This window comes from Octopus sinensis, linkage group LG5 (genome assembly GCF_006345805.1).
Source record: "Octopus sinensis linkage group LG5, ASM634580v1, whole genome shotgun sequence".
NCBI classification, from domain to species: domain Eukaryota; kingdom Metazoa; phylum Mollusca; class Cephalopoda; order Octopoda; family Octopodidae; genus Octopus; species Octopus sinensis.
Genome location: NC_043001.1, coordinates 67,990,641 through 68,013,140, shown reverse-complemented (window position 1 = coordinate 68,013,140; position 22,500 = coordinate 67,990,641).

Sequence of the window (22,500 nt, the reverse complement as noted above, 5' to 3'; positions counted from 1 at the left end):
TCCCGAACAGGCGGGTCAGGTACTCCTCGTCGACGTCCAGGTTCGCCCCGAGCTCGTCGTCGTACCTCCCCTCCACTAAACCCCTATAGAATGCTTTGGTTGTGTTGAAGTCACTTAAGGTCGACCCAGGACGGCAGAGTTGCTTGAGAGCAACGCGACACTCGCGGTGCCATTCGCCCTTCCTCGGCCTCTTTTTGATCCACGACTGCAGTTCGGTCATGGAGACGAGCTGCGGGAAGCGTGCCTCACAAACGGCGACCACACCTGTTCACCGTCGTCTACATAGAGCCAGAGATGTCGCAGTCTCAGCGCGTGTCTGCGCATCATCAACCACGGCATGCCCAGCCCTCCATTTAACGGGTGTTGACAGCAAATGGATCGCCTGACCATCGGGACGCATCCTTTCCACAAGAAGCGAAAGAGGATGCGTTGTAGTTTGGTGATGGTAGGGTCGGGACAAGGTACGACGGTCAGGCGGTAGTAGATGACGGACGCGATGTACGTGTTCGCCACCTCCGCTCGACCTTTTAGGGACAGTTTCCTCTCGGCCCATTGCCGGGCGAGAGTGACCACCCTACTCGTTATCTCGTTCCAGTTCTTCTCCATGGAGGTCCGGACCAAACCAGACCCCGATCAACTCAACCGGGCCGTCGGTCCAGCGTCCCACGACGGAGGCGCTGGTGGACGGCATGGGCTTGCTTCTCCAGGTGCCTAGTCGCAAGCCCACTGACTTTTCCCGGTTGATTTTTGCTCCTGTCACCGCTTCGTAGTTTTTCAGTGTCTCGCCGACCAGCTCGATGTGCTCGTGGCTAGACACTATGACGGTGACGTCGTCCGCGTATGCAGACACGCTCGTCCCGCATCCCAATTCTCGCGGGATGCCCCTTAGAGTCGCCAGCTTCCGCAGTAGTGGCTCAAGAGTCAATACGTATAGAAGCGCCGAGAGGGGGCATCCCTGACGGACCGAACGAGATAGATAGATAGATAGATAGAAGATGATAGATAGATAGATAGATAGATAGATAGATAGATAGATAGATAGAGAGATAGATAGATATGTTTCTATTAGCCACACAGGGCTGCACACAGATAGAACAAATTACAAGGTAGAGCTTTTCTTTTGAAGGTATTAAAAAAAAAAAAAAAAAAAAAAAAAAAAAAAAAAAAAAAGGAAGGGGGAGGTTCGATCAAAAGGGATCGTAAAAGGAGAGAAAGAGGACAAAATAAGGGGGGTTAAAAAAAAAAAAAAAAAAAAAAAGGGGGGGAGAGGGGAAAAAAAATGATCAATAGAGATAGATAGATAGATAGATAGATAGATAGATAGATAGATAGATAGATAGATAGATAGATAGATAATAGATAGATAGATAGATAGTAGATAGATAGATAGATAGATAGATAACTTTCTTTTATTAGCCACACAGGGCTGAATACAGAGGGGACAAATACAATGCAGAGCTTTTCTTTTCGAGGGTGGAAAAAAAATAAAAAATATAAGATTGCGATCAAAAGGGATCGAGAGGAGGAAAAAAAAGGAAAAAAAGGAAAATCGTGTATCACAGAAATAATGGTTTGGTGTAAACATGATATAAAAGATTGGGTTCATCCGTGGGAAGAGAAAAGCAAAAAGAAAAAGCCTACAGAAAAGACCACGGGAACCCCAGTCAGGGAGAAATAAACACATGAGGTCAAAAATGCTCTCTTTCTTTTTTTTTACGATCTACAGGATCATGCTCAAAATGGTTTCGTTACTAGCACGCACCATCTTTGCAACATTCACCCATCTTTTTTTGAATCTTTCGCGAGACAAAACTTCCCTCTCCATTCTCACTTCCTTTTCAAGTGGTACTTGAAAAAGTTGATGAGCGATTGGCCAGAGAGGTAAGGTTTGTCTCTAATCCTTTCGCTCGAGTCCACCACACACATTCTTTCACCATGGCCCAGTACGATGAAAAAACTGCTTGCCTTCCCGGTTGAGGGAAAGGGGCGGAGCAAATCTCACGATAGACTCGGCCGATAGGCGGATTCGTCCCACACGGTGACAGCAGCCGTTCGGCATAAGCCCACAGGTCGGAAATGGTTGGACATTGCACGAGTGCGTGCAGAACGGTTTCGTCGCTCTGACGCATCTCGGGCAAGTCGGTCCGTGTGTCTGGAACCGTGTCTGTAGAGCTTATCCCGAACAGGTAATGCTTCTCGATAGCACTGCCAGGCCAGAGATCTTTGGTGATTGTTCATAGGTCCCGGCCCGAAAGTTGTCCTGAACAGGCGGGTCAGGTGTTCCTCGTCGACGCCCAGACTGTGCCCGAGTTCGTCGTCGCACCTCCCCTCCACTAATCCTCTATAGAATGCCTTTGTTGTGATGGAGTCGCACAAGTTCGATCCCGGACGGCAGAGTTGCTTGAGAGCAACGCGACAATCGCGGTGCCATTCGCCTAGCCTCGGTCTCTGCTTGATCCATGACTGTAGTTCGTCCAAGGAGACGAGCTGCGGGAAAGCGCGCCGCACAAAAGGCGACCACCCCTGTTCACCGTTGTCTATGAAGCGCCGGAGATGTCGCAGTCTCAGCGCATGCTGCGAATCATCAACCACGGCATGCCCAGCCCTCCATTTAGCGGGTGTTGCAGCAGCAAATGGATCGCCTAACCATCGGAACGTTTCCCTTCCACAAGAAGCGGAAGAGTATGCGTTCCAGTTTGGTGATGGTAGGGTCGGGACAAGGCACGACGGTCAGACGATACTCGATGACGGATGCGATGTACGCGTTCGCCACCGCCCGACCTTTTAGGGATAGCTTTCTCTCAGTCCATTTCTGGGTGAGAGAAGCCACCCTAGTCGTTATCTCGCCCCAGTTCTTCTCCATTTGGAGGTCCGGACCGACCGCCAGACCCGAGCAATTTAACCGGTCCGTCCGTCCAGCGTCCCACGATGGAGACGCTGTTGGACGGCAGGCTTGCTTCTCCAGGTGCCAGAGCCGCAAGCCCATGACTTTTTCCGGTTATTTTGCTCCCGTTACCGCTTCGTATTCTTTCAGTGTCTCGCCGACCAGCTCGATGTGCTCGTAGCTCGACACTTGACGGTGACGTCATCCGCGTATGCAGACACGCTCCTCCCGCATCCCAGCTCTCGTGGGATGCCCCTCAGCGTCGCCAGTTTCCGCAGTAGTGGCTCAAGAGTCAGTACATACAGCAGCGATTTGAGAGGGGGCATCCCTGACGAACCGAACGCATGATGTTAAAAGGTCTGGATAGATGACCATTTACGCGAACTACTGAGCGGATGCCGCTGTATAAGGCAGCGATCCAACCGCGGAAAAGGAACTGGACCGAAACCAGCCGCTTTGAGGACAGCCTCCAAGTAGTGATGGTCTACCCTACGAAGGCTTTTGATTGATCCAATTGATCAGCGCCCCACCCATGCCGATTTTAACTACCCTGTCTATGATGTAGCGCATCAGATGGAGGTTGTCAGAATACTTCTACCCGGACGGCGCATGTTTGCGCCCTGTCGATTAGTTTCTTGATGACAAGCGCCAACCTCTCGGCTAACACCTTGGCCAAAATTTTCAAATCTGCGTTGAGCAGAGTGATGGGCCTGAAATTATCTATGACGTCCCCCTTGTTGGGTCTTTCTTGATCAGTCCACTGCTTCTCGCTTTACAAAAGCAGGAATACTCCCGTTCTGCTGCCAGTTGCAGTAGAACAGCTGCCAAGACGCCTCCAAACAAGTCTGGCATATTGAAAATAAAATTCGTAGGGCGACCATCCAAGCCTGGTGACTTGTCTCTCGCGCAGCCTACCATCGCATCCTGTACATCCGCAGCTGTGATAGGCTTTTCACAAGACTCCACCTCCCTTGCTGAGAGTCGTGGCAAGGCAAGCAGGTAGGCACTAAAGTCCACTCTGCTTTCTGACTCACCACTTGTCCCAAACAGTTGGGTGAAGTGTTGTTGAAAAACCCCACACATCCTTTTAGGCTCGAGCAATTCGCGCCCCTGTTCATCTATAAGAGACTTGATGGTGGCTCTGTTGCCTCGTTGCGTCTCCACCACTCGGGCCTCTTGGGCGGCTCCAACTCCTTCGTTCCTCAGAGCACGCATCCTAGCTCTGACAACGCATCCCTCGTGTTTGGCGTTGAGGTGTTGGTCGAGGGCCAATCTCGCCGCCAGTACGTTGGACGCGATGCCAGTTCTAAGTGCTCTTCTAAAACCTTAACTAATTCTCCCTCTATTCTATTTCGGTCTAATGCTAAGGCTCTACGTATCGCTGATTCTGCTTAATCGCTTTTTTTAGGGCATACCACCATCTGTTGTTGATGATGGTACCGTCAAAGCTCTCTTAACTAATGTGCTGATCCGGTCCTGTAACCTGTCGTGCTGTAAAAAGACGCGTTCAGTTTCCAGTAACCAGGACCCTGCCTATGTGTCTTATCTAAGTCAAGTGTACAAGTCACAAAATTGTGATCTGTGTAACTGACTATATGAAATTGTGGACAACCTACACTATTTTTGTCTATGTCCTACAAAATACTCTGTCTAAGTATGATCTGGACGACCGATGCGGTTACTCCATGCCACATTGGCACATTCGGGGGTCCAGTCGGTACCTGTCAGACAGTTGGAAACGTATGAGCAGGTCTTTGAGGCATTTGCATCCCCTTATAGATAGATAGATAGATAGATAAGATAGATAGATAGATAGATAGATAGATAGATAGATAGATAGATAGATAGATAGATAGATATGTTTCTTTATTAGCCACACAGGGCTGCACACAGATAGAACAATTACAAGGTAGAGCTTTTCTTTTGAAGGTTAAAAAAAAAAAAAAAAAAAAAAGGAAGGGGGAGTTTCGATCAAAAGGGATCGTAAAAGGAGAGAAAGAGGACAAAAAAAGGGGGGGTTAAAAAAAAACAAAAAAAACAAAAAGGGGGAGAGGAAAAAAAAATTGATCAATAGGGATCGTTATCACAGAAATGTCAATATGAAGTGTAAAGGGGAGGGCAGGTGAGGTTTACCCGTGGAAAGAAAAGCCTACGGAAAAGACCACGGTAACCTCGGTCAATGAAGTCACATTTTATATTTCTTTTTTTTTTTTTTTTTTTTTGCAAATAAGCAACTCTCTGTTTTCGATTTCTGGGTTCATAGGACTATGCTCAAGGTGGCTTCGTCATTCATACGTGCCATTCTTGCTACATTCACCCATCTTTTTTAAAAACATTCGCTAGACAAAAACTTGCCTCTCTACTCTCACTTCCTTTTCAAGTGGTACTTGAAGAAGTTGATGAGAGATTGACCAGAGAGGAAAGTGTTTGTCTCCAATCCTTTCAGACGCGTCCACCAGATACATTCTTTCGCCATAGCCACAAGGATGATGATGAAAATAGCTCTTCCTTCCCGTTTGAAGGAAGGAGGCGTGACAATATTGACGATAGACTCAGCTGATAAACCGACTCGTCCCACACGTGACAGCAGTTGTTCGACATAAGCCCACAGGTCGGAAATTGTTGGACAATGAACGAGTGCGTGCAGAACGGTTTCGTCGCTCTGACGCATCTCGGGCAGGTCGGCCCCGTGTTTCTCGAGCCGTGTCTGTAGAGCTTATCCCGAACGGGTAGCGCTTCTCGGTAGCACTGCCAGGCCAGGGATCTCTGGAAGTTGTCCATGGGCCCTGGCCCGAAAGTCGTCCCGAACAGGCGGGTCAGGTACTCCTCGTCGACGTCCAGGTTCGCCCCGAGCTCGTCGTCGTACTCCCCTCCACTAAACCCTATAGATAGAATGCTTTGTTGTGTTGAAGTCACTTAAGGTCGACCCAGGACGGCAGAGTTGCTTGAGAGCAACGCGACACTCGCGGTGCCATTCGCCCTTCCTCGGCCTCTTTTTGATCCACGACTGCAGTTCGGTCATGGAGACGAGCTGCGGGAAAGCGTGCCTCACAAACGGCGACCACACCTGTTCACCGTCGTCTACATAGAGCCAGAGATGTCGCAGTCTCAGCGCGTGTGTCGCATCATCAACCACGGCATGCCCAGCCCTCCTTTTAACGGGTGTTGACAGCAAATGGATCGCCTGACCATCGGGACGCATCCTTTCCACAAGAAGCGAAAGAGGATGCGTTGTAGTTTGGTGATGGTAGGGTCGGGACAAGGTACGACGGTCAGGCGGTAGTAGATGACGGACGCGATGTACGTGTTCGCCACCTCCGCTCGACCTTTTAGGGACAGTTTCCTCTCGGCCCATTGCGGGCGAGAGTGACCACCCTACTCGTTATCTCGTTCCAGTTCTTCTCCACTTGGAGGTCCGGACCAAACCAGACCCCGAGCAAATCAACCGGGCCGTCGGTCCAGCGTCCCACGACGGAGGCGCTGGTGGACGGCATGGGCTTGCTTCTCCAGGTGCCTAGTCGCAAGCCCACTGACTTTTCCCGGTTGATTTTCGCTCCTGTCACCGCTTCGTAGTTTTTCAGTGTCTCGCCGACCAGCTCGATGTGCTCGTGGCTAGACACTATGACGGTGACGTCGTCCGCGTATGCAGACACGCTCGTCCCGCATCCCAATTCTCGCGGGATGCCCCTTAGAGTCGCCAGCTTCCGCAGTAGTGGCTCAAGAGTCAATACGTATAGAAGCGCCGAGAGGGGGCATCCCTGACGGACCGAACGTGCAATGTCGAAAGGTCTCGATAGATGTCCATTTACGCGAATTACCGAACGGATGCCTCTGTACAAGGCAGCTATCCAGCCGCGGAAGACGGGACCGAAACCAGCCGCTCTCAGGACTGCCTCCAAGTATCGATGGTCTACCCTATCAAAGGCTTTCGATTGATCCAAGTTGATCAGGGCCCACCCATGCCAGGTTCGTTAACTACCCTGTCTATGATGTAGCGCATCAGATGGAGGTTGTCATGGATGGTCCGGCCTGGCACGGCGCACGTTTGCGCCTTGTCGACCAGTTTCTCGATGACAAGCGCCAACCTCTTGGCTAGCACCTTGGCCAAAATTTTCAAGTCTGCATTAAGCAGAGTGTGATGGGCCTAAAGTTATCTATTACATTTCCCTTGTTTAGATCTTTCTTCAGCAGTGTTACGGCCTCGGCTCACAAAACCAGGAATGCTCCGTTTTGCTGCCAGTTGCAGTACACCGCCGCCAAGAGATCTCCAACAAGTCTGGCATACAATTGTAAAGCTCGTAGGGTCGACCATCCAAACCCGGTGATTTGTCCCTCGAGCATTCTGCCATCGCTTCCCGCACTTCCGCCGCCGTGATGGCACCTTCGCAGCACCCTGCCTTTCTTGTCGAGAGTCGTGTGGTAGGCTATGTAGGTAGGCACTGAAGTCCACCCTACGTTCTTGCCCTCCACTCGTTCCGAACAGTCGGGCAAAATGCTGCTGAAAGCCTCACACATTTTACTTGGCTCGAGCAATTCGCGCCCTGTTCATCTACCAGTGACCGAATGGTGGCTTTGTTGCCCTGTTGCGCCTCTGCCACCGGGCCTCTCTCGCGGCTCCAACACCTTCGTTCCTTAGAGCACGCATCCTAGCTCTGACAGCACATCCTTCGTGTTTGGCGTTGAAGTGTTGGTCGAGGGCCAACCTCGCCGCCAAAACGTCGGATGCGATGCCGCTTCTAATTGCCTCTTCTAGCTTCTTAACTAGCTCACCCTCTACTTATTTCTGTCTATGGCTAGTGCTTTGCTGTACCTAATCGCTTCTGCTTTTACTGCTCTCTTGAGGGCAAACCACCATTTGTTGTTGATGATGGCTCCCGTCAAAGCCCTCTTTACTAGTGTGCTAATCCGGTCTCTGAAAACTTGTCTCGATGGGAAAGACGCGTTTAGTTTCCAGTATCGGGACCCTGCCTAAGTGTCTTACCTAAGTCTAGCGTACATGTCACAAGTTTGTGATCCGTGTAGCTGACTATGTGGAATTGTGGACATCCTATGCTATCTCTATCTACTGTCCTACACAGTATCCTATCTAGATACGATCTCGACGACCCGATGCGGTTGCTCCATGTCCACGTTGGCGCATTCGGGTGGTCTAGTCGGAACCTGTCAGACAGTTGAAAGCGTCTGAGCAGGTCTCTGAGGCATTTGCATCCCCGTCTATTCCTATCTCTACCCACGTAGTCTACATGCGTGTCCAAGGTAGCTTTCCAATCCCCCACTAAGAGTAAAGGACGAGACGTTCCCAAGAAAATTTCTAGACGTTGAAAGAAATCCGCCCGACCTGTTAAGGGCGGTGCGTAAACTGATACGAGTCGAGATAGATAGATAGATAGATAGATAGATAGATAGATAGATAGATAGATAGATAGATAGATAGATAGATAGATAGATAGATAGATAGATATGTTTCTTTATTAGCCACACAGGGCTGCACACAGATAGAACAAATTACAAGGTAGAGCTTTTCTTTTGAAGGTTTAAAAAAGAAAAAAAAAATAATATAATAAAATAAAAAATAAAATTAAATAAAAAGGGGGGCGATCAAAAGGGATCGTAAAAGGGGAGAAAGAGGACAAAAAAAAGGGGGGGGTTTTAAAAAAAAAAAAGGGGGAAGGGGGAGGAAAAAATTGATCAATAGGGATCGTTATCACAGAAATGTCAATATGAAGGTGTAAAGGGGAGGACAGGTGAGGTTTACCCGTGGAAAGAAAAGCCTACGGAAAAGACCACGGTAACCTCGGTCAATGAAGTCACATGTTATATTTCTTTTTTTTTTTTTTTGCAAATAAGCAACTCTCTGTATTAATTTTACGGTTCATAGAATCATAGTCAAGGTGGCTTCGTCATTCATAGTGCCATCCTTGCTACATTCACCCATCTTTTTTTAAAACATTCACTAGACAAAACTTGCCTCTCTACTCTAGATAGATAGATAGATAGATAGATAGATAGATAGATAGATAGATAGATAGATAGATAGATAGATAGATAGATGATAGATAGATAGATAGATAGATAAGTTTCTTTATTGGCCACACAGGGCTGCACACAGATGGGACAAGTTACAAGGTAGAGCTTTTCTTTTGGGGGATGAAAAAAACAAAAAACAAAAAAAAAGAAACCAAAAAAAAAGGTGGTGTATACTTTCGATCAAAAGGGATCGTAAAAGGGAAAAAGAGAACAAAAAATAAAAAAATAAAAATAAGAAAAAGATAAAAAAGGAAAAGGAATAAAACAAAGAGAAATGAAAAAAGAAGAAAAAAGGGGAAGAGGAAAAAAATGATCAAGAGGGATCGTGTATCACAGTGTTATGATGTATGGTGTAAAGGGGAAAGCAAGTAAGGTTTATCCGTGGGAAGAAAAGCCTACGAAAAAGACCACGGTAACCTTGGTCAATATTGTTATATGTTACCACATTTGTTTGCAAGTGGGTAACCCTCTGTTTTCAATTTCTGGGTTCATAGGATTATGCTCAAGGTGACTTCGTCATTCATACGTGCAATCCTTGCTACAATTACCCATCTTTTTTTAAAACATTCGCTAGACAAAACTTGCGTCTCTACTCTCACTTTCCTTTTCAAGTGGTACTTGAAGAACTTGATGAGAGATTGACCAGAGAGGAAAGTGTTTGTCTCCAATCCTTTCAGACGCGTCCACCAGATACCTTCTTTCGCCATAGCCACAAGGATGATGAAAATAGCCCTTCCTTCCCGTTTAAAGGAAGGAGGCGTGACAATATTGACAATAGACTCAGCTGATAAACCGACTCGTCCCACACGTGACAGCAGTTGTTCGACATAAGCCCACAGGTCGGAAATTGTTGGACAATGAACGAGTGCGTGCAGAACGGTTTCGTCGCTCTGACCGCATCTCGGGCAGGTCGGCCCCGTGTTTCTCGAGCCGTGTCTGTAGAGCTTATCCCGAACGGGTAGCGCTTCTCGGTAGCACTGCCAGGCCAGGGATCTCTGGAAGTTGTCCATGGGCCCTGGCCCGAAAGTCGTCCCGAACAGGCGGGTCAGGTACTCCTCGTCGACGTCCAGGTTCGCCCCGAGCTCGTCCACTAATCCCCTATAGAATGCTTTGGTTGTGATGAAGTCACTCAAGGTCGACCCAGGACGGCAGAGTTGCTTGAGAGCAACGCGACACTCGCGGTGCCATTCGCCCTTCCTCGGCCTCTTTTTGATCCACGACTGCAGTTCGGTCATGGAGACGAGCTGCGGGAAAGCGTGCCTCACAAACGGCGACCACACCTGTTCACCGTCGTCTACGAAGAGCCTGAGATGTCGCAGTATCAGCGCGTGTCTGCGCATCATCAACCAGGGCATGCCCAGGTCTCATTTTAACGGGCGTTGACAGCAAATGGATCGCCTGACCATCGGGACGCATCCTTTCCACAAGAAGCGAAAGAGAATGCGTTCTAGTTTGGTGATGGTAGGGTCGGGACAAGGCACGACGGTCAGGCGGTAGTAGATGACGGACGCGATGTACGTGTTCGCCACCTCCGCCCGACCTTTTAGGGACAGATTCCTCTCGGCCCATTGCCGGGCGAGAGTGACCACTCTACTCGTTATCTCGTTCAAGTTCTTCTCCACTTGGAGATAGATAGATAGATAGATAGATAGATAGATAGATAGATAGATAGATAGATAGATAGATAGATAGATAGATAGATAGATAGATAGATACGAGTTATAGAAGTGGGTCCAGTCAACATATCTTTAGAGGACTTCACGGACTTCCTTCATCCTCAATGTTTGTACGATGAAGTAATCTATGTTGCGCAGTGAAAGAGAACCTGAAAGCCGTTTATCTTAGGGCTAACTGAATGACTAGAGGGAAGTTTATGTTGCTTTTCATGTTTAGGTGATACTGCTTAGTCTACAATCAAAGACTGGAATAATTGCCACTAATGATCAACGGCTGAAAGAACTTGTCTTGGACCAAATACTGTAATAATTTATGGTGTTCACACTGAAAATATCACCCACATCATAAGCAGTCGTCCGAAAATGTCATCACGGTATTATCTTCCGATGAGACATGACGTTGTAGCTAGGACACTCTATAATGAAATACGTCGAAAGGATAATCCCGAGGACAAAAAAATAAAAAGCTATAATATGAAGAAGAGTGAAGTGAGGGAATAGAGGTTCTAGTTTGTCAAATCGGCCTCTGGAGGATAAAACGTATAAAGATGGAGAGAGAGAGAGAGAGAGAGAGAGAGAGAGAGAGAGAGAGAGTGGGAGAGAGATTACAATTTCAGGTTTATATCTGTAATTATTGGAGCCCTGGGATATGTAGCACACTGCCTAAATACCAATCTTGAGCTATAAGGCTTCTCAAAACCAGAAAGGAGAAAGCTAATTCGAAGACTACAGATCCAATCCATTACTAGAACTGTAAAAATTTGTAAAACTTTTCAGAAGATTATCATTTAAATATATATGAGCATGTCTAGATATATAACTATATGCATGAGGATACATACATAAAACACACGGATCTGCACATACATACATAAATACATACATACATATATGCATACATACATAAAAAAATACCCTGTTGTTGATGTCTAAATTCCAATGAAGGAACCTTGGATCTAGGTTAGAAACCGGTTCTTTCTCCCTTGGCAAGAATTCTTGAGATAAACTGAATGATGACATACATACATACATGCATACATACATACATACATACATACATACATACATACATACATACATACATACATACATACATACATACATGCGTGCGTGCGTGTTTGTGTATGTGTACTTGCGTGTGTGTGTACGTGCGTGTGTGTGTGTACGTGCGTGTGTGTGTGTACGTGCATGTGTGTTTCTGAATAGGCATGTACATGAATAAGTATGTATATGAACAATCATGTGTGTAAATTTGTTCAATCATCAATATGCGACACTGTATCAGATAAAGGCAACTATAAAGTTGTTATTTGAATAGATAAATCTATAGATAGGTGCGTCTTTAGGTTAGTGGGTGGTTGGGTTAGTAGGTAAGTAAATAAATAGTCACATATCTTAATGAATTTGTAACGATAAAACAAAACAAATGTTCAAAGTTGACATCTGTGATATGGAAACGAAGGAATTTCTTGTGTTTACTCCACTGAAAACATAATTCTACATACTTAAACTAGCTTTCTTATCTAAGACATTTACGTAATAACGATGTGTATCAAGATAATTTAATAACTACGAAATGAGAAACTAAAATTTGCTACGATATCGTCATTTGCAAAATCGGAGAAAGGAGTTTTAGGTCAACATTAAATATTTCAAACTTACCAAAATACTTGCGGAACATCCTAACAACAGTATAAGGCCTTAGTTTTGAAGAAGAGTGAAGTGAGGGACTGGAGGCTCTAGTTGGTTAAATCGGCCTCTGAAGGATAAAACGTATAAAGATAGATAGATAGATAGATAGATAGATAGATAGATAGATAGATAGATAGATAGATAGATAGATAGATAGATAGATAGATAGATATGTTTCTTTATTAGCCACACAGGGCTGCACACAGATAGAACAAATTACAAGGTAGAGCTTTTCTTTTGAAGGTTTAAAAAAAAAAGAGGGGGGAGTTTCGATCAAAAGGGATCATAAAAGGAGAGAAAGAGGACAAAAAAAGGGGGGTTAAAAAAAAGGGGGAGAGGAAAAAAAAAAAATTGATCAAAAATTATCACAGAAGTGTAAAGGGGAGGACAGGTGAGGTTTACCCGTGGAAAGAAAAGCCTACGGAAAAGACCACGGTAACCTCGGTCAATGGAGTCACATGTTATATTTCTTTTTTTTTTTTGCGAATAAGCAACTCTCTGTTTTCAATTTCTGGGTTCATAGGATCATGCTCAAGGTGGCTTCGTCATTCATACGTGCCATTCTTGCTACATTCACCCATCTTTTTTTAAAACATTCGCTAGACAAAACTTGCATCTCTACTCTCACTTTCCTTTTCAAGTGGTACTTGAAGAACTTGATGAGAGATTGACCAGAGAGGAAAGTGTTTGTCTCCAATCCTTTCAGACGCGTCCACCAGATACCTTCTTTCGCCATAGCCACAAGGATGATGAAAATAGCTCTTCCTTCCCGTTTGAAGGAAGGAGGCGTGACAATATTGACGATAGACTCAGCTGATAAACCGACTCATCCCACACGTGACAGCAGTTGTTCGACACAAGCCCACAGGTCGGAAATTGTTGGACACTGCACGAGTGCGTGCAGAACGGTTTCGTCGCTTTGACCGCATCTCGGGCAGGTCGGCCCCGTGTTTCTCGAGCCGTGTCTGTAGAGCTTATCCCGAACGGGTAGCGCTTCTCGGTAGCACTGCCAGGCCAGGGATCTCTGGAAGTTGTCCATGGGCCCTGGCCCGAAAGTCGCCCGATAGATAGATAGATAGATAGATAGATAGATAGATAGATAGATAGATAGATAGATAGATAGATAGATAGATAGATAGATAGATGGATGATGGATGGATGGATGGATGGGTGGATGGATGGGCTTTTGGGTGGGTGGGTGGATGGGTGGATGGATGGATGGATGGGTGGATGGATGGATGGATGGAGAAAGCGTGAGAAGAGGAGAGAGAGGGAGAGAGAGCGACTACATTTGAAGGAGTTCTCTGCCGGCGCTACTGGTTTTTAATTCTGTCGAGTGCGGTTTTCTTTAGTGGCAAGCTCCTGTTTTCTTGCGCTCACTTCATCCCCTTTTACAGTAATTGTCTCCAGGGTGGGCGATCATTTGCAACTTCCTCCCATCTTAGGACGTCCAGCTCAAGCGACTTCATACCTCTCTTGCAACAGTCCTTGAAACAAAGATGCGGTCGTCCTCGTGCTCTTGCGCCGGTGGTCAATTCCCCATACAGGAGGTCTTTCGAGATCCTCCCGTCCGGCATGCAATGTACATGACTGAGCCAGCGCAGAGCATGGTGAGTATACAGGGTATATTGGTACAGTTGAGGATTACGGTGTTGCTGATGTGGTCGGTTCACTTGATATCCATCCAAAATGTGTCTCAAATTACGAAGGTGGAAGACTTTGAGACTCCACTCCTACCTGGAGTAGATGCTCCACGTCTCACTGCCATAAAGTAGCGTACTAACATCGCAATCTTGGGAGCAATCTTGATGTTTGGAGCCAGCTTTCTGTTTTCCAGACTCTCTTTGTGAGCTTGGAAAAAATGTGAAGGATACTTGTCCAATTTGCCTGTTGATCTCAGGATCTAGGAAGAGGTCATCAACGATGGTAGTACCGAGGCAGGTGAATTCATGGACTACCTCGAGCTTATAGTTGTTGATGGTGATGGTGGGGTGGGTGCTTCTTGCCTTGGTCTAGTACTTTTGTCTTCTTCAGACTGATAGTCAAGCTGAATTCCTGACAGGCCTTAGAGAGTTTATCCACTATGTACTACATTTGCTCCGCAGAATGTGCTGTCAGTGCTGCGGCGTCCGCGAATAGCATTTCTCTGATGAGTATTTGGCGCACCCTGGATTTTGCTTTCAGCCTCGACAGACTAAGCAGTTTACTGTCTGGTCTGGTCTGGTGTGAATGTAAACACCACCTGTTGCTGTATGACTGCAAAGAAGAAGCCAAACAGGGTGGCAGCAAGCACGCAGCCCTGCTTCACGCCGCTACTTATGATGAAAGCTTCCTAAGAAGACCCATCAAATTTAACGACGGCTTTCATATCCGCGTGAAATGATTGGACAATCCTGAGGACAGCCAATCTTGTAGTCTGTTTAGGACCACGCTACAATATCCAATCAGAGTCGTATTAGTTCGTTGCTGATCGCTGATCTTTCGAAGGCCTCTTACGGACCAGTTGTCATGGTCTTTATGTTCCAGCATCCGAGTCTGAATGCTGGGTTTTTTGCGTTGTTTGTTTGCTTGTCTGTTTTTCTTGGTGTAGTGTTTACAGCCCACGATTCAGGATATTAGTTTCCTTAAACCCCACGCACCCAACGGAGCAGGTATACTGTGACGGGACAGCACTTAACTGGGAAGAACAGGAGCAAGCTGAAAAATATAGGTATCTAGGCAGTGAATAAAAAAAAGAACATGTTTTATTCAAAAGAAGATCACACTGAGCCAGCAAGAACCAGCTTGAGACATATATGTATATAATACATAAAGGGTTTGACTTATTCAGCCCCTTTAATTCCTGATATCATTTCTATTCTGTGTACGTCAGACCTTTTTATATGTAAATATACGTACATTTTTTGTAACAAATATATTTGATATTTTTTGTAAACCGACTTGCCCGAATTGCTTATCCTTACATTTACTCCTCTACCTGCTCAAGTTTAAAGCTCTTGAGCACTACGAGGTGTATTCTATACGGAGAATATCTGTCTCTCGTCTATAAACTATATAATTAATATATATCTGTATACAGATAAATTCCTCTATTTACATAATATCGAGGTCTCCATTCTTGCCATTTCTATCAATAATTGATTGATTGATTGATTTCTGAAATGAGGTACGATCGTTATTATACAGTGATACATTATGGCCAGTGTTCTCATCCTCGTTGTCTTCATCACATTTCAACCTTTACTAAAAGATCCTCTGTCGTTCTAGTTGCTCGTTGTTCGATACCTCTTGACGTTTCTAGTATTCCGCTTATATAAACCTTTGATTAATGAATAATACTTCGCTGCTAGAAATCTCTGAAGACTCCAGTACCTCGTTAGTAGATACATCTAACATCAGTGGCACGTCGTTGTTAGATATCTCTGACGTCAGTGGCACCACATTATTAGATATCTCTGATGTCAGTGGTAACTCGTTGTCAGATACTTCTGCTATCTCTGCTACTTTGTCAGATACCCATGGTTCTTGCACCTTGTTAGATACCGTTTTCTCTAATACCTCGTTGTTAGAAGCCACTAACTCTGAACCTTGTTGATAGCTCCCTCTGGTGTCTATGGATCAATGTTAAATACTTTTGTCTCTGTAAACTCGTCGATAGATACCTCTGATGTCTCTGTTATGCTACCTTCTTAATAGATAACTTTAATACCTCTGGTACGACGATTTTACTTTCAACGAAAGTGGAATTTTCAAGTATATTTACATTGTCTTCCACGGAATAAAATTAGCCTTTATGTAGTGACTGAAATTGTCTTCATCATGATGACAGATGTATATAAGAAAAGTAAATATTTGGCTCTAAAAGAAAAACATTAAATATCTGGTTGTTATGACAATGTTGTCCCAAAATGAAAAAGTTGTTTACGAAGTGCACAGTGACTTTTGTGTTATGCTAAAACAAAATAAAAAAAAAACAAGGACCTTACATTAAAAAATTATAATGATAGTCAGATTGAGTCTCAACATTAAATATTTGCTTGGCAATGTTCGTGAAATCGTGAAAATAATGCTTCAGTTAATGAACCCCTGACGCGTCAAAATCAATGAGTATTTGCTATAACAAATGGATAAAGCAGGCAGGTGTAGACATATCAGTGTGGTTAAGAAGTTCGCTTTGCAGCTACGTGGTTTCGAGTTCAGTCCCTCTGTGTGTCACCATGATCACGTGTCTCCTTTTATAGTCGCGTGTATGTGTTTGTGCGTGTGTCTGTGAGAGAGATATGTGTGTTTTTGTTTGATCGACCCCCACCGTTTATATATAATCCTGACACTTTTTCTCTCGGTCTCTTTTGCCATTACGTTACGAGAACGTAAACAAATCACTGCCGGTGTGTTTATACACACACACACACACACACACGCTCACACACACACACACACACACATATATATATATATATATGTATATATATATATATATATATATATATATATATATATATTATATATATATATTATATATATATATATATATATATATACTTGGAAAATGATGCGTGGCGTTCAATCATATAATGATATAAATAATAAAATAATATATATATATATGCATATATATATGGTTTCCGACCAGGAAAAAGCTGCTTAACTCAGTCCTACAACACTATGACTAGGTGCTGAAACGACTGCTCAACCACTCAAATGTGGAAGTCATATATCTCGACTTTGCAAAGGCCTTTGACAAAGTCGATCATGGAATGATATATCACAAACTGCGGGATCTTGGCATAGTTGGAAAATTGGGAGAATGGCTTCATGACTTTCTGAAGGATAGAAGTAAGGTGGTAGTAGCCAATGGGGCCACTTCCATTAACACGCAAATAGTGAGCGGTGTTCCGCAAGGCACTGTTTTGGGACCACTACTGTTCATAATGGCCCTCTCAGATATGCCCTCAGCCACGCAGAGAGCCACGATCACAAGTTATGCAGATGATACAAAAGTTTCACAGGCAATACAGTACCCTGAAGACACTAAGCACCTGCAATGTGAGCTGGACAAAATATACAAATGGGCTGAAAAGAATAGCATGCAGTTCAATGCTGAACAGTTACAAGCTTTATGCTATCATCATGCAAAACTAAATGCAATACCCAATAAATACACTGGACCTGGAGGGATTGCAATCCCAGAGGCACAATCAGTGCGATACCTGGGTATTTACATGAGTGATGATGCAACCTTTCATGTGCATGTTGCTAAATTGGCAATGAAATGTAGGCGGCTGACCGGATGGATTCTTAGAACCTTTAGAACAAGAGACCAGGAAACCATGATGGTCCTCTGGAGGACACTTGTCCTAAGCCACTTTGACTATTGCTCTCAGCTATGGTCACCATCCAGTGTCAAGTTAATCACAGAACTTGAGGCGATCCAACGAAGCTACAGGAAGAAGATAGCCTCTGTGCAGCATATAAGCTACTGGGAAAGACTCAAGAGATTAAGACTCTATTCCCTAGAGCGTAGGCGAGAAAGATACGCCATAATGTACATCTGGAAGATCCTAGAAGAACTTGTCCCAAACTTTGGCATCGAGAGTTACACAAATGCTAGAACTAGGCGCCACTGCATAGTGCCAAGGACTCCAAATTTGCCATCAAGATGTAGAACAAGATACTGTAATAGCCTGGGCTTCAGAGGCCCACAGCTCTTCAATATCCTCCCGAAGAACCTGAGAGACCTGCATGGGGTGGATGCAGATGTCTTTAAAATAAAACTGGATCTCTTCCTGTCAGGTGTCCCAGATGAACCAACTTCAAGGCAGGAGGTGCAGATGAGGGCAGCTGCATCGAACTCTCTCATGCACCAAATGGCAATTGCTAAAAATCATTCGTGAAGTAAAATCATGTAGCAACACCAAATGGCGATGCCCCAGCATGGCCACAGCTCGTGAGCTGAAACTAGATAAAATAAAATAAATAAATAAATAATACATACGTATCCGTACATACTTACATGAATACGTATGTACATATGCATATGTGGGCAAAGAACATCACAAAACGTAAACAACAAAAATACGAAGTACGAGGACATGGAATATGAAGATTTGTTTGCGACCAACGAAAGAAACAAATAAAAACAAGACAAACAACACAAAGAAAGCAATTATCAAGGTTGTCACTGTGTATATAATTCTTATAATTTCCAGTTTTAATATACATACTACCTTTAAAACTGCACTCTCTGCAGACCTTTAAACTAACTCCTGCGGAAGGCTAATTGGGCCTGCGGCCCAAAACTAAAACGAGCTAAATAGCTTGACTATAATACGTCTATAATGGCGATTGATCAGAAGTTAAGTATGGATGAGATTTAATTCTGTAATGCAAACATTCTGTTGTTCCAGTCCCAAGTTGAATTCTAACTGTTGGCCAATTTGTCCCAATTTCTTAACTCGACGTAAAATGAACGAAGCGAATGTTATTTATCTCCCCCTTGATCTCTGACGTCATCTTACAAACGCCAAACAAGATGGCGTGAAATAGCAACCGAAATGCTTTTAAATCAGATCCCAATGCTGGATGTTGAAGAACCAAATGAAGGGTAGATTTTCAATCCCAAGATCATCCCGATTGCAAAAAGGTATAATATGTCTATGTAGAACAAATGTAGATTCAGATACGGGGTTTCAGACAGACAGAATTTTGCGTTTATTATTATTATAGATTTTTATCAAAATGTGGTTTTTGAATTTCTTTCGAGATTTCATAATTGAAGATTTCGGCTACACGCTAATAAAAAATAAAAGCTTCCTTCACTGTGACATAGTGTCTTTAACGTCGTACATTTGTATCCCTTTTCTTCTAGTGCTTCCTAGCAACTCTCTTTCTCCCTCTCACTCCCTGTCATTCAATCTCACTTTCAATATCTCTTTATATATATATATATATATATATATATATATATATATATATATATATAAGGCATATGAGTGGTTCAGTCCCACCTTGGGGCAAGTGTTTTCTATATTAGCCTCGGGTCGAATAAAGCCTTGCGAGTGGATTTGGTGGATGGAAACTGAAAGAACCCCGGCGTATATGTATTTATACGTATGTGTTTGTATGCCTGTGTTTGCCCCCCCCACACACACACACACACCCATCACTTGACACCGATGTTGGTGCGTTCACGTCCCCGTAACTTAGCAGTTCAGCAAAAGAGACCGATAGAATAATTAAAGGCTTACAAAGAATAAGTCCTAGGGTCGATTAGTTCGAGCAAAGGCGGTGCATTCATTCAGTTGCATTCATTCAGTGCACTCGGCACTTTCATTAAGTTACGTACTTGTACACTTATGAACGCTAAAATATACAAACATATATATCTATATATATCCTCTGTCTTCCCTTCTTTACACTTTTACTATATTTCTGATGAAGAGCTCCGCTCGAAAAGTGAATCCTCTTTCTTTTCTTTCCTTTCCTGAGCGTCCAATAACTCTGTACTTATTCCACGTCCTCGCGTTGTTGTTTTTTCTTGCTTTTTTTTCTTCTTTTTTTCATGTTTGAATTGACTATGTATATATATATATTTGCATATACACACGCAGACACACTGACACACACACACACGCACACACACTCAAGCGCAAAGTAGTGCAGAGGAAAGAATAAGAGTTACTTAATGACGTGTTTGAAGGCTCAGTAAGTTTATTCAATAATGCCCTTCCCAGCACATACTAGACATGCATTCCAATTGAGTCATGCAAAGTTACGAAATTTCCTATATATATATATATATATATATATACAACGGCCTCCACACTGATTCTATCGATCGGATTCACTCAGAAAGCAGTAGTCGGCCCGAAGTTATAGTAGAAGATTATTGTGCAGTGAGACTGAAGCCGAAAGTATATGGTTGTAGTGCAATACATGCTACTATGAATAGACAATGCATTTTTGCACACACACACACACACATACATATATATATATATATATATATATATATATATATATCTGGCCGAAATCAGATCGCCATGTTGATTCGCTAGCTTCTGCACGCATATTTTTTTTCTCTCCTTCTTTCTGGTTTTTTCTCTGTGTATCTTTCTGTTGAAGAGCGTAGGCTCGAAACGTTAAAGACTGTTTTATTTATATTTCCTGAGCGCCATACTAATACAATTGTTTGTTTGTATTCCACTTGCCTTCGTCTTTTGTTTATTTCCGTAAACCTGCCTTCGTCTTTTGTCTATTTTCATAAAGCTTCCCGTTATATATATATATATATATATATATATATATATATATATATCATTTACAAGATAAGGGCAGAAGAAAAATTCTAATGCCAAATATGCCGAAACAAAAAATTGTTGATAACCATTATAATTTATGCGTCTCGAAACAAACCGATAGAAATCTCTAAAAAAATTCGTTATTACCGTATTGGTCCAATTTCGGGGTTAATTCATAAGACATTTTCCCCTCTTCAGCGGCAAATACGCGAGATATAAATGAAATACTTACTCATACCCATGGAAAAAGCAAGCACCAAGTCCCGAGCAGAATTAAGTAGCCCAAACATATCCAAAATAGAAAAATCTTCGGCGCACCTCGAGACATGTGTGATTCCAACTAGAAACTTTCACAGAGTGATAGATTCCGGAAGTGAACACTAATCTATTTATACACACATGCATGCAAACGTGCACATAGACAAATGCAATGCATACAGACATAGATGTATATATATATGTATATCTATATATCTATATATACATATACACATATTATACATACATATATATATTATATATATATATATATATATATATATATATATATATATATATATATATATATATATATATATATATATATAATATATATATATATATATATATATATATAAACATTATTGGTGAATTGAAGAAATGGAGCTGAACGCAGATTGAACAGAAATCGTATTTTTTCATTCTACACGTGTTTCGAAAGGCACAAATTACCAAAATCCGATTGAATAATGGGACCATATTGTGTCTTTCTCTTCAGGAAGAAAATAGGAAATCCGTTATATATATATATATATTATATATATATATATATATATATATATATAATATATATATATATATACATACACAAGCACATCCACATACATACACATCATACAGTCAAAATCGAAACTTCAGTCTTAATCTGCATACATATATATACACACAGGTAACAAATACATGTATATGCATATACATACATGCGTAAAAACATCAACTAATACATATGTACATGCATATATCTTTTGTATGATGTAAAAGGATAAAAAATTTTATCAATGGCCAGCATATCAAAAAATGCCTTTAAAGGTAAAATTTATACATAATTTACAAGATAAGGGCAGAAGAAAAATTTTAATGCCAAATATGCCGAAACAAAAAATTGTTGATAACCATTATAATTTATGCGTCTCGAAACAAACCGATAGAAATCTCTAAAAAATTCGTTATTACCGTATTGGTCCAATTTCGGGGTTAATTCATAAGAAATTTTCCCCTCTTCAGCGGCAAATACGCGAGATATAAATGAAATACTTACTCATACCCATGGAAAAAGCAAGCACCAAGTCCCGAGCAGACTTAAGTACACCAAATATATTCAAAATAGAAAAATCTTCGGCGCACCTCGAGTCACATGTGATTCGAACTAGAAACTTTCACAGAGTGATAGATTCCGGAAGTGAACACTAATCTATATATATATATTATATAAATTTAAAGTGCATAACTATAACTTCTACACATTTAGAGGTTATATGTATTCGAAATACAATCTAAGAATATTTGCGTATGTATAATATGTATATACATGCATACATACATATATCATATTCTTTGGATTTGAAGTGTATGCATGTGCATGTGTGCGCGCGCGCAAGCAGGTAGATAGATATTTTATTTTCATCTTTAATTACATTTTCATCCTTAATAAACTGAAAAAAATACGCCATTTTATATTTTCACGAAGGCAACCAGTACAAAACTAATATACATATATATATTATTACTGCATACATATTACATCCCATATTTTGAATACTAATGCAACTATTATAAGATATTCCTGTTCTCTATTCATAAATATATTTTTAAGGCAGCGGATTAAGATTATTTATTACCGTTGTATCTTGAGTACTTTTTAATCGCTATCTTTTATATTTTT